This window comes from Sus scrofa, chromosome 3 (genome assembly GCF_000003025.6).
Source record: "Sus scrofa isolate TJ Tabasco breed Duroc chromosome 3, Sscrofa11.1, whole genome shotgun sequence".
Classification (NCBI taxonomy): domain Eukaryota; kingdom Metazoa; phylum Chordata; class Mammalia; order Artiodactyla; family Suidae; genus Sus; species Sus scrofa.
Window position 1 is genome coordinate 102040358 of NC_010445.4, and position 12909 is coordinate 102053266.

The window sequence follows — 12909 nt, forward strand, 5'->3', positions numbered from 1 at the left end:
CAACAGCAACGGGGGATCTGAGCTGCGTCTGTGACCTACACCACGGCTTTTAGCAAATCCCCTTGTGGCTTTTAGATCCTAAGCTCTCAAAGATTTATTTCTTGGCAGTAAGCAACATTTGGAAAATCCAGATTTATCGCTAAATCTGAGTATTTCAATTTATTATTTTGTTTAGCCCGGTGGAATTGTTGGAGGACATCAGGCATGCTCAATTGCTATTAATTTATTTCAGACACTTGAACGGCAAAACATTTTTTGCCTTGGGCCTATGCTCTTGGTATTATGTCTATGCAAACTGTGGAGGTAAGCACATCTTCCTTCCTGTTCATCACTTGCCACATATTAATGGAGTGCCTGCTATGTTCCAACTATGCTTCTTGCAAGAGACACAGTGATGAACCACAGGCACAGTCTTTTTGCCATAGCCTATCTCTTCTAGCAAGAGATGCTAGTCATGCACCAAATTTGGCTCTATCTCCTGCTGCTAAATGAGGATGTCCTGTCATTTACCTAGAATACAGCAGGGGGCAGATAAAGTCCATCTTTCCAAAGCATTCGTGGCAGCCCAGCATTTTGGATTAGAATTGCTGCTTCAGTTTTTGAAAGAAACTAGAATCTGGATTTGCATTTTGCTCATGGCTTATCTGATTTTAGATACCTCTGGTATCAAATCTGAGAAAAATCCACATGGCAGGTACATTTTCAGGGTAAATATTTTTAGGGAATCGTTGTGAGGGAAGCTTGCTGAGGAAAGGAATTCAACTTTGAATGCTTTCAAAAATACAGACTATTCAATAGATTTAATATGAATTCAATATTTTCTATAAATCTGAATTCCCATTTAAGTATTTGTTTCAATGGAATTGTAGCTGTGTTTTGACTTTTGCTGAGATGATGGGTAAAGAGACCATCATTCTCATTAGCTAATCTTATTCCTATTTCAAACAGAGTAGCCCCTCCTACATCCTTTCAGAGTGAATAAGAGAAAATTTTAGAAATGTAGAGAAAGCAAATGCACATGTGTGTGTGAGAGAGAGAGAGAGAGCCAGAGACAGAGCCAGAGACATATCATTATGGCCAGAAGAATAGCCTCAGAGAGGCAGGGGAGAGGAAAAGCCAGGGACGTGAGGTGTTGCATTTTGGGCAAAGACCTCAAGAGAATATTTTAATTTTGGACTTTTTAGTGGTCTGTTAGGTTTGCTGGGTACTTTAAAGCAATAAGCATTCATTTGAGATATAAAGCTAGACCTTGAAATTTCCTATGAAAAGGAAAATCTGAGCTAGAGAGCGGAGAGTTACCTGAGCAGATACCTTCTATCAACTGCATTAGATTAAAAGAGAAAAAAATCTATTATTATAGCAATAGAAAAGTATAGGCATTTGATAAACTCTAGCAACAATTACTGATAAAAATTCCACGTAAAAGAGGGATAGAAGAAACCTTTTTAAACATGACCATGCCTCCATCAGGCTATGAAATAGTGAAGCCATTTTAAAATCAGGAACAGATAGCATTGACTGCTATTACTGTTATTTAGTATTGTTTTGGAAGTTTCAAATCATGCACTAGGACAATAAAATAGGCATAATGTTGGAGAAAAACCAGTCACAGCAGGCAGTAGGTGTCACAGAAAGATTAGGAACTTGAGACAGGCAGACATGAATCAGAATTTCAGTTTGGCTCCCTTTCATCTGCGGAATTTGGGGCAACCTACGAAATTTTTACAATTCAGTTTTCTCTTCAGTAAAATGGGTATAATAATAACTGTTGGAGATCCCGCACAGATTAAATTCCCTGCCATCTTGTCAAAAGGCCCAGCTCAATGCCTGATACATGCCTGATATTCTACAAATGCTTGTTCCTTCCAACATTTTCAACCTCTGCGAATTTGAAAGAGAATAAGATTTTGAATGTTTGCAAAGCCCGGCACACTTGCATCCTCTGGGATTAAGAACAAAACCAACACAGAGAAGCCGAATTCTTTTCATTCAAGCTTCTTCCAGGAACCGGAGAACTTTCAACACTGGCGACCCACATTGACGATCCTGCCTCTTACAGAAGAAAATCAATAAACATGAGCTCCTCGGAGGCAGACACATTACAGGAAGCACAAGTTCCACACTGTTTTATAGTCTTAGGACAAGCACCATCCGAGGTCCCGGATGAGGAACCTCTTCTTGCCAGGATCCCACTGGCCAGGCCCAAGGTGGGTTTTGTCTCCTTCTCTTGGTTTTGTCACTTGGCTCACACATTTTCTTGGCACTTTGGCCTGTTGTGAGCTTGGCCATCTCCTGGTTTGCTAGATTCCCAGCCCTCCAGAGCCTGCCTAGCTCCACAGACTGTCCAGGAGACCTCCCGAGCCAGCTGCTAACTGTTGGGCCTCAGCTCCAGCAATAACACACCAAGTTGAAGGTTTACTTCTTTGGACCATTTTTTAAGCTTATGGCTCAGCCTTCTCTATTCATCTGAGAGAAGCATCTTTGAGTCTCCTTAGGGAGATTCCACTCTGGGATTTAAAGTCTGTCCTGCGTGCCACAGAAGAGCCCTCTGACTCACCCCTGCCTCAGGCACGTGCTCATGTACCATCCAGGCTCCATGTTCCAATCTGAGTATGTTGTCCTCAGGGCAGTTTTATTAGGAGTAGGAGTGCAGGGAGTGTGATGCTGGCACACTGATGACGAAAACCGGGCTGCTCTGGGCATACGGAGGAGGATGTAACCCAGGCTGGAGAGTGAAGGAAATAAGTCATGAAGCTTTTAATCTTGATAATCTTTTTTTTTTTTTTTTTTTTTTTTGGCATGAGGAAGTTCACGGGCCAGAGATCAAACCCAAGCCACAGCCGTGACAATGTGGATCCTTAACCACTAGGCCACCGGGAAAATCCTTGATCATCTTTATACATTACAGAAAGCAGGAGGCTGGCAAGGCAGGTAAAAACGTCACTTGATTTGATAACCGAGATCGCTCAGGCTCAGAGAGGTTAGGTGATTTTTCTGACACTGCATACCACTGGAATCAAGCCTGAGGCCAGACCCTCTGACTCCTGATCCAGTGCTCCTTTTACCCAAGGTCTTGCTCCCCCTGCCAGGCCCCACCCAGGTTTGCTCTGGTGATGCATCGGGTGGGACTCATCACATTAGCAGGGTGCTTGGAGACTCGGATTGGTCCACATCTTCACTGGTCACACTGTGCTGATCCTAAAGCCTTCAAGGCCAGGGTGACGGGATGGGAAAGGGGAAGAGGAGGAGGAGGAGCAGCTGGGGAACCTGTCATCACTTGGCCTGGGATGGGGGAGGTTGGGGCTCAGAACTGTCACTCCTGAGACAGAGGATGTCTGATCACAGACAGCAGGGGTGGGAGGAGCGTGGAGGAGACTCACTGTGGCTCCGGGAGGCGGGTGTGTTAGGGAGGCTGCAAAAGATGTGTGGAAGCGCCCCTCTCCACTCGCAGGCTCTCTTCTCAGGTGGAAATTCCTGCCCAGAGCAGGCCCAGCTGTGCCGACCCCACTGGATGGCCCTGTCCAGCAGGTGACAGGGCCATCCCTGGGCAGTGACGTGAATGTGGCCTGGGGAAGGGAACTCAGGGCAGGTGGAGGTTACGGCGTTCTTTCCCTTCACATGCCTACTTCCCTGTTGATCGGCTTCCCTCTTGACCCACGCCCCCTGCTCTGTGCTGCCGAGTGAGGGGTAAGGACCGTGTCATGTGGACATAGTGACAGAGAACCACAGGCAGTTTCCAGAGTGTTCCTTCACGCCTTTTCCTGCTATTAGGAAAAAACACAGTTTCCTTGCGATTCACCTCACCCCATTTCTGGCTCTTGCTTTCTTTTTCTTAAAGCCTGGGGCCACCTGGGTTCATTTCTATTGTAACTGAAACATGCAAGCCACCTCTTTACTGTAGGAAAATCAGCACCGTGGGCATGAAGAGCAATGGCAGCTGATGCTGGGGCTCAGAGCTGGGGGCTGGGACTGGTGTGGCCTGAAGGGGACACATCCCACCGAGGGGCACCGCCCCCGGCACTCAGCTCTGATCACCATGGAAGCCTGTATCACCAGCTCTTTCCTTCTTTTCTTTTCTTTTTCTTTTTTTTTTTTTTTTTTTTTTTTTTGTCTTTTTAGGGCCGCACCCATGGCCTATGGAGGTTCCCAGGTGAGGTGTCGAATCAGAGCTGTCGCTACCGGCCTACACCACAGAAACAACAAATCCGAGCCGCATCTGCAATCTACACCACAGCTCACGGCAACACCAGATTCTTAGCCCACTGAGCAAAGGCCAGGGATCGAACCTGTGTCCCCTTGGATGCTAGTCAGATTTGTTTTCGCTGAGCCACAACGGGAACTCCACCAGCTCTTTCCATTTTTTAGGAGAAGCTGAAGATCTAAATCGAAAAACTTCAACACAAAATTGGCACAAAACCTCTTAAAAATACGCATAGAATGAACAAAATGTGAAGGCAGGCTCGTTCGTCACTTCTGAGCTCCCTGTTCTTTAAGAAAGCCCCTCCCAGGCACTTCACCTGTGGGTCTTCTTCCTCAAAAGCCATCACTTGAGTCTAGTCTGAGACACCGTCGGACAACCCGAATCGAGGGAACTGGTATGACATACCTGACTGGTAGTCTTCACAATGGCCAAGGTCATGATAAACACGGAAAGACAGAAAGTCACAGATTGAGGAGACAAAAGAGACGTGATAAGTAAGCAGAATGTGGGATCCTGGGACGCTAGTGGAGAAAGGGTGAAATCTGAGTAGCATGGAGTGTAGCTGATGGCAAGGTACCAATGTTAATTCCTTAACTTTGACAAATACAGCACAGTCATGAAAGATGTTACCATTAGCGGGAGAGGGGTATATGGGAACTCACTGCACTATATTGGCAACTTTTCTGTAAATCTCGATTTATTCCAAAATCAAAAGTTTATGAAAAAGAAAAAGTCCCTTCCAAGCCTGAGATAACCTCTGGCTGTTATGGTTCAGAAAACGAAGCCAGGTTTCCAAGGTCAAAACAAATGCTGTCCCACTGGTGTTCTCTCTTCCACCCCTTGAAGTGCGCTTAGGACAGTGTCAAGTTCTCCTGTCCTTTTCTTGTAGTCAAATGAGACCAAGGACTCCTACAAATGGGCCTGCAGCTTAGCCCAGAAGCACCCAGGTGGTCAGGTGACTTTACAAGACAGTGTCTCTCCTTCTGCCAGAAAGAGAAGGTCTGTTTGGTGGCCCCAGGCACTGCTGTGCTCCCATTCCGCCCTGCAGGTACTGGAGTTGGAGTCTGAAATTCACAGACAGAGAGAGCTTTAGGTGCTTCCCCAGGACTGGCATTTGCCTAAGGACACAGTGGCAAGATCCGCCAGCCTGGCTGTGCAGCTGGATCATTCTCTTTTTCCCCTTTTTTCTTTTTAGGGCTACACCTGTGGCATATGGAAGTTCCCAGAGTAGAGGTTGAAGCAGAGCAGCAGCTGAGGCCTAAAAGCCACAACGACCCTGGATCCGAGTCACATCTGTGACTTGTCCTGCAGCTTGCAATGCCGGATCCTTAACCCACCGAGCAAGGCCAGGGATCAAACCTGCATCCTCACGGACAGTGTGTCAAGTTCTCAACCCGCTGAGCCACAAGGGGAACTCCTAGATCATTTTCTAAATGGCTTCTGGCTTTGTGTAGTAGGATCCCAGAAGAACTCTCTCCTTTCTAAGAAAATATTCCCAGCATCAGGAACACTGCAGAGGCAGAGAGGGCTGGAGTGAATTTTCCGAGTGAGGAAGGGGCCGGCATGGGAATGAGAAACCTTGACAAATATTTTCATCTCTCCCAAGGAGTCAAGTTTCTCCAAATCTGTGGTTCCTCCAACTCCACAGGAACTGTATCACTCTGCAGTGTTCCCAAGCAATTATTCCTCCTCGAAAAGCTGAGCCTTCCCTTTCAGGACCCAATCAAGCGACCACAAATCAAAGATAGCTTGGACACATTCCACTAAGAGCATGGAAAGCCATTAGCTGAAGTTGTTTGAAAAGGGAAGTGGCTCAGATATCTCTGGTCTCACAAGAAAAGCTTCTGTAATGTCAGGTTATGGTTCCCAAATGGCTCAGGGACTGAGGCATCATGTTTCTCATAACGAGAGGTTATTTATTGCACCACTGAACCAACACACTCTCCCTTGCTCACTTGCACAAGATAAGATGAAGCGTCCTTTCAAGTTGAATTAAATTTAAAAGGAAAAGCAACACACATGGTCCTACCTAGCGCTGGGGCTGAGCTCCGGTTGTGTAGGAGGGGCATACAGGTGGCTCCCTCTGTGGGTGGTCGGGAGGGCTCTGCAAGGTTCTCCTTGCCCTCATCTCTAATGCCTGACGTTGAACCCAGGGATCATTCTTTTTGGTTAAGGCACTGTTTCCAAGAGAGTCTCTGTCAAAATATCAAGCACCTGGGCTGGTCACCATCACTAACCTACTGAGGCCCCTCTTTCTTTGGGGCACCAATTCTCCCCGTCTCTCTTCCTAGCGGCCTTGAGAGCCTGCAAACCCAGAACCCTGAGCTCTGGGCCATGGCTTGGGCACGTAGCCCTCCCTCCGGCTGCAGTGATTGGCTCAGGGTTGGGCACATGACAGAATCGGGGCCAATCAGAGGCCTTTCCTTGGACTTTTCTAAGACGAGCTCAGGGGTGAAGTTATCTTAACTCAGGGAGAGTGGAGGTGTGGAGGGGAATCTAGGTTCCAGATGCTGTGTTATCAGTCGCAGAGAGAAAACCCATCTGCGCTGGAGAGAGTAAAGCCAAGAAGCGGTAAGGAGAGAGGAGAGGCGGGGGGTGGGGAAGGGCCTTCATGGCACAGAGGCCCAATACTAGATATTGAGAGTGCAGACGCGTTTGGATGCTCCAGGATCTTGACAATGAAGCTTTTTTCTTTTCTTTCCTTTTCTGTTTCTTTTTTGGCGGCGCCCCTGGCGTACAGAAATTCCCCCAGGGATTGAACCTGTGCCACAGCGGCCCTAGCCGCTACAGTGACGAAGCTGGGTCCTTAACCCTCTAAGCCACAGGGGAACTCCAAAGCCTAGTCTTAATTAAGCTTTTTTGGTATTGGGCTCTACCGCGCTAAAGAAAGAATATTTTGACTAATGTTCTTATCCATCTGCCCATCTTCTACGGCTTTCCATAAGCACCATTCCTGGAGCGGCAAGAGAGGGCTGCCGGCTGGTCAGGCTTTGCTGGCGTTAGAGTCCCTGAGCGTACACCATAGCTGGGATCCAATGTCAGAAGCCTCTGGAAGGGAGGTAAAATGAAAACATCTTGGCCTAGGTAGATGCTAAAAAGGAGATGGGAAGTATGTGTTGTTCTTCCTGGGGTTCTGTCGGTTTTGCTCATTGAGTTTTCCGGGAAGGTCTTTAAGGAAGGGCTCTGCAGCAAGAATAGTTTGACCTTCACCAGCTTAGAAAATCTTTATCTGCCTCTCCAGGGCTAATTAATATTCTTTATGGTTTCACTTTCTTGGTCACCGGGCCAGGGCGTGATTTGCCTTAGAGGCCTAAGAGCTTGCTGTGCTTCCGGGAGGGGTGAGCTCAGGCCCAGTGTGTGGTGGGGGTGGCGGGTGTCACATGGGTGGAGACGGGACTGAGCCCCCCTGCCCCTACCCCCGCGCAGTGGCCCCCATTCTCTGCCCAAGCTCTGCAGGTCCCCCATTGAGATAAGCCTGGATTCGGTCAGTCTTGTGGTGTGTCTGCCTCAGCTGGCCATTCTCATCCTTTGATGCTCCCTCCCGGTCAGAGGGGGTGGTGAGGGCGCGCAGGGTGGGCTGCTATTCCTGACTCCCGCCCCGACCTGGCGGGAAGGCGGCTGCTTGCCAGGCACAGGTGCTCCGAGGAACCGGAAAGCTGGAGAGCCTGCTGAGAACGTGGCAGAATGTCAGGCCGGACAGGGAGGCGAGAGGACGGAGGGAAGAAGCAGGTGGGGTGGAGAATAATAAACTCCTTCATGGTTCTGAAGGCTCTCGGAGTCTGATTTTCAATGATAAATAATCCCAGGGTTTGTTCAAAGCTCAGCAATGGTGCCGAGTGCCCTACAGCTGGACGAGTCAGCCTGCTTGACTTTTCCCATCTCCCGGGGTGTGACAACCTCCCTGATGGCCTTTACAGTGATGGAGGAGGGGTTCTGAGAACACAGCTGAAAGACAGTTATTGAACATTTATCAACGTTCCCACCAGGTCTGTTTACTGAGTTTTTGTGCAGGTATGTCAACAGAGAAGGTGGTTTTTGTAGTGGCAAGGTTTTAGTTTATACAGCTAATCTTTACTGAATACCTAATATGTGCCTATGGGCCCATCCTGCACTAGGCATTGAAGTGGAAGGAGAGGCATAGAAAAATGAGTCATTGTTCCTGAGTGGGGGAGGCAAAGACATGGGGAAGATGATGTGCTAGAATAGTGGCCTTGCTCAGATGCTCTGAGAGGCTTCAGAGCAACCGGGAAGCTCTCGAGGGCTGGCTGCATTTAAACTGGTTCTTGCAAGAGCATGGGGAGAACAGGGCAAGAGGACTGAATTTGAAGTCCTGTCAAGAAAGCTCAGGAAGGGAGTTCCCGTCGTGGCTCAGCAGAAACGAATCTGACTAGAGAACCATGAGGTTGTGGGTTCCATCCCTGGCCTCACTCATTGGGTTAAGGATCCGATGTTGCCATAAACTGTGGTGTAGGTTGCAGACGTGGCTTGGATCTGGCGCTGCTGTGGCTGTGGTGTAGGCTGGCAGCTGTAGCTAGCCTGGGAACCTCCATATGCCACAGATGCAGCCCTAAAAAGCAAAAAAAAAAAAACCAACAAAAAACTCAGGAAGCGAATGAGATCCCTAAAGTCCAGCACAAGGAGCCAGTGGACAGAAAGAGCCCAACCAAAGAGAAAGGCCGGTGGGAGGGGTGGGAGCCAGGCAGGGCCCCAGGGTCAGGGAGTGGAGGCCGAAACCAGAAGCTATGGGCTTTTTTTTTTTTTTTTTTTTTCCCCCAAACTCTGTGGCTGGAAAGGACTTTCTCCAAGACAGCCTGAGCAGCCTTAAAGCTGGGACAGGGTGTGGTGCTCCCTGGGGTGGGAGAACCTTGTTCCTTCTCCGCAATCCCAGGCCCAGTCCGCTTTGCCATCGCACACTAGTGATGGCCTGGCCAAATCATTTTTGATTCAAAAGAAATACTTTTCAGGCAACACCAAGAAATCCCAGAAAACATATCATTTGAAGAAAATGTCCTTCTAGGGTTTTAATTAAGGTGGAGGCAAGGCTGGGTGGAGTTCAAAATCATGTTTCTACCCAAAGGAATGAAATGGTACATGGTGTCCTTTCAAACATCGCTGTGCTTTGGGAATGTTGGGCTCTAGGGTTGTAGGGGAGGGTAAAATTATCTCACTGTAATTTGAGAAAAAGTGGCCTTTTTTTCTTCTTTTTTTTTTCCTTCTTATTCCCTGTAGAAGTAAAAGCAAAATGTGTGTGTGTGCGCGTGTGCGTGCGCATGCGCGTGTGTGTGTGTGTGTGCGTGTGCGTGTGCGTGTGCGTGTGTGTGTGTGTGTGTGTGTGTGTTGCTGGCTGGAATATCAGGTGACGAGACATCTGATAAAAGACTTGTTGTATGTGTTCTTCAATCAGTTGCCTTGGAAAGAAATTCTTAAATCTTTCAAAAATCAACATTTCCAAGCCTCATAGAAAGGATTTTACCAGAACAACAGGAAAAGACATCACATCTTTCCCAAGTCAGTCCTTCTAACACTCTTCTTTTCCCTACTGTTTTTTCTTCATAGAAAAGAAGCAATTTGTCCAAGGGAGGAAGATTCAGAACACTGTTCCCGCCTCAACCCCACCTTGAACAATTCATTTCCCAAACTTTTTGGGCTTTGTGGGCTTATTAGAAGCTGAATGTAATAATATGCATTTAAGATTCCTCTAAATCTTTTCATAGCTTAATTTCTTTTGAACACTGAATAATAGTCCATTGTCAGGGTGTACCACAGTTTATCCATTCACCTACTGAAAGATATTTTGGTTGCTTCCAAGTTTTTGGCAATTATGAAAAAAATCTTCTCTAAACATCAGTGTGCAGGTTTTTATGTGGACATAAATTTTCAGCTCATTTGGGTAAAAGCCAAGGGGTGCCACTGCTGAATCATATGGAACTGCCAAAGTGTCTTCCAAAGTGGCTGTACCATTTTGCATTCCAATCAGCAACGAATGGGAATGCAGGGAAGAAACATGAGTAAGAAAGCAAAAAGCTGATACAGGAAAAGATCACTTGCTTCTCTAAAAAGTAATAAAAAAGGAACCATGAAAAGATCTTGCATTATACAGAGGCCTTATAAGAAGAAAGAAAGGGAAGGGGAAAAGAAATCAAATGAAGCATAAGCTTCAGAAAAACACTGGAGTCTAGCTGATAAAAACTGTGACGTTAAAACATTACACACTTATTACCATGGCCAAAATTTGAAACACTGACAGCAAAGAATGCTGGCCAGGATGTGGAGCAATAGGACCTCCCGTCCATCGCCAAAAACTTGGACGCAAACAAAATATCTTTCAGTTGGTGAATGGATAAACTGTGGTACACCCTGACAATGGAATATCATTCAGTGTTCAAAAGAAATTAAGCTATGAAAAGATTAGGAGGGACCTTAAATGCATATTATTACTAAATGAAAGAAGCCAACCTGCGAAGACTGTGTACCATATGATTTCAACTATATGACATTCTGGAAAAGGCAAAACTATGGTGACAGTAAAAAGACCAGTGGTTGAGAGGGGCTAGTGAGGATGGAAGGATGGGGCACAGAGGATTTCTAGGGTGGTGGAACTATTTCGTATGATACTATTATGGCAGATTCATGCCACCATTCATTTGTTAAAACTCAGAGGATGTACAACACCAGCAGTGAACCCTAAAGTAAACCAGGGGCTCTCAGTGATAATGATGTGTCAGTGTAGGTTCACCAGTTATGATAAATGTGCCTCTCTGGTGGGGGATGTTGATGGTGGGGGAGGTTATGCATGTGTGAGGACAGGAGTATTGAGAACTCTGTATTTTCCACTCCATTTTGCTGTGGTCCCAAAACCTCTCTAAAAATGAAGTCTATTTTAAAAAATTATGACAAAACGTTTTGCGATTAATGGCACAAGTAATCAGATCAAGAGCCCATGGAAGAGATACAAAAGATCAGGGGAGATATCGCAATGACAAAAGTTGCTGAAGTGGAAATGGGTTTAATATAAATCACTAAATAAGATTCACAGGGAGACAGAGCCTTGAAGAGCCTTTGCTGAGTTAGAGCGGGAGGCTGGCTGCCGACTCCCCACAAAAGTGGACACTGGCTCAGACTTTGGATGACGGGGAAGGTCTGGGAAAGCCAGGGGAGGAAGAATCGTGATACTCGAATGGGGCTGATTTGCTCTAGATTCTTGCAAGCACAGTAAGAAGAAGGCCCAGTCAGTCACGGAGGAGAGCTGAGGGACTCCATCAGCTACCAGTCAACCATGAAGCTTCTCGCCTAACCAGCCCGGAGCTGACCACCAGTGTTCAACACAGCTTAGCCAAGACTGCAAAACCATCCTGAACTGTTGATGTGCAGATTTTTAAGCCTAATGTGTTGTTGTTACTTTTATGCTCTATATTTCAGGGTGGTTAATTCTACAGCAATAATAACCGATTCACCTCTGCAACTGTGGACTTCTTATCAAATCTCCCATGGCTTCAGTCTTTTCATCTATAATAATTTGTGGATAAAATGCACTTTAGGTTGTAATTATAGCAACACATTTAAAACATACAGAACACAATAGGGTCCTCCAAACATTTTAGTTGAAGAATGAATGGTTCATATTCAATAAGCCTTTCCCCCCCAAAAGTAGTAATGATGATACCTGAGGGGGCTGTCACCACACAGAATTAGGGACTGGGGAAACCCAAGGTTCAGGGAAGCCGTCAGTGAAGTAAGATGGAAACCACTCGCCTTGCCAAGAACTTACTCACACGATGTGAGATCAGCCAGGCTGTTATGCAGATAGAATGGAAGAGAAAGTGCTTCCACTGCTCATTCCACAGCCAAACCACAGATCCTGGCAACTCCTTTCCTCGGAGGCAACAAAGACACATTCACAGGGCTTGGCTCCTTTCTTCTGAATTCTACACCTCAAGCTAAAGAAGCCAGTCACGCAAGGCTGGCCTGCTGAGACCAGCTGGGAAATCCATCCATGGCTACCGCTGAGATCTGGCCTCCCTTCTCTCAGATGCCCCCTCCTGTGTGCCCACACATGAGAGTTCTGGGAATACCCACTAATGACATGACTGATACTTTTGTTTTGCTTCCAGGAACCACCTTCTTCTTCATCTCTTTCCTCTTATCCTTCTTCTTTTCCTTGAACCAGGGGAGAGAATTACCTTTACCACTCTGGAGACCCTTTATGGACAATCCATCAAAAATACTGTAATATCCAGTTAACAGATATTTTGAGAGCCAACAAGTGTCAGGCCTGTGCCAGTTCTTGGGAGAGGCAAGGATAAGATTGGAGTGTTCTTTTCTTATCCATCAGACCAAAGGGTACAAGAGGAGAAGTGTCACAAGACCTGGGTTTGGCTCCTGGCTCTGCCAGGGAATAACCGGACCGTTGCCTATGCTCTCTGAGCCTCAGTTTCCTCATCTGAAAAGTTGGTGATGGGTCTTGATGACCTCACTGCCCCATCCACCTCTGAGTTTAGATGTTGGCGAGTCTGTGGGTACTGGTAAAAATCTTAACTGGAAGATCTTGTTTCCGTGTTCTCAGAAAAGCCTGATGACTTGGTTTTTCCTTTTCTTATCGTTATGTCATATTTGATATTGGCAAAAGAATGTGACAATCACACAGGTAAAGATGAGCCCAAATAACAACAGCACCATCTGTGACCCTTAGAGATCATGGCCAATACCAC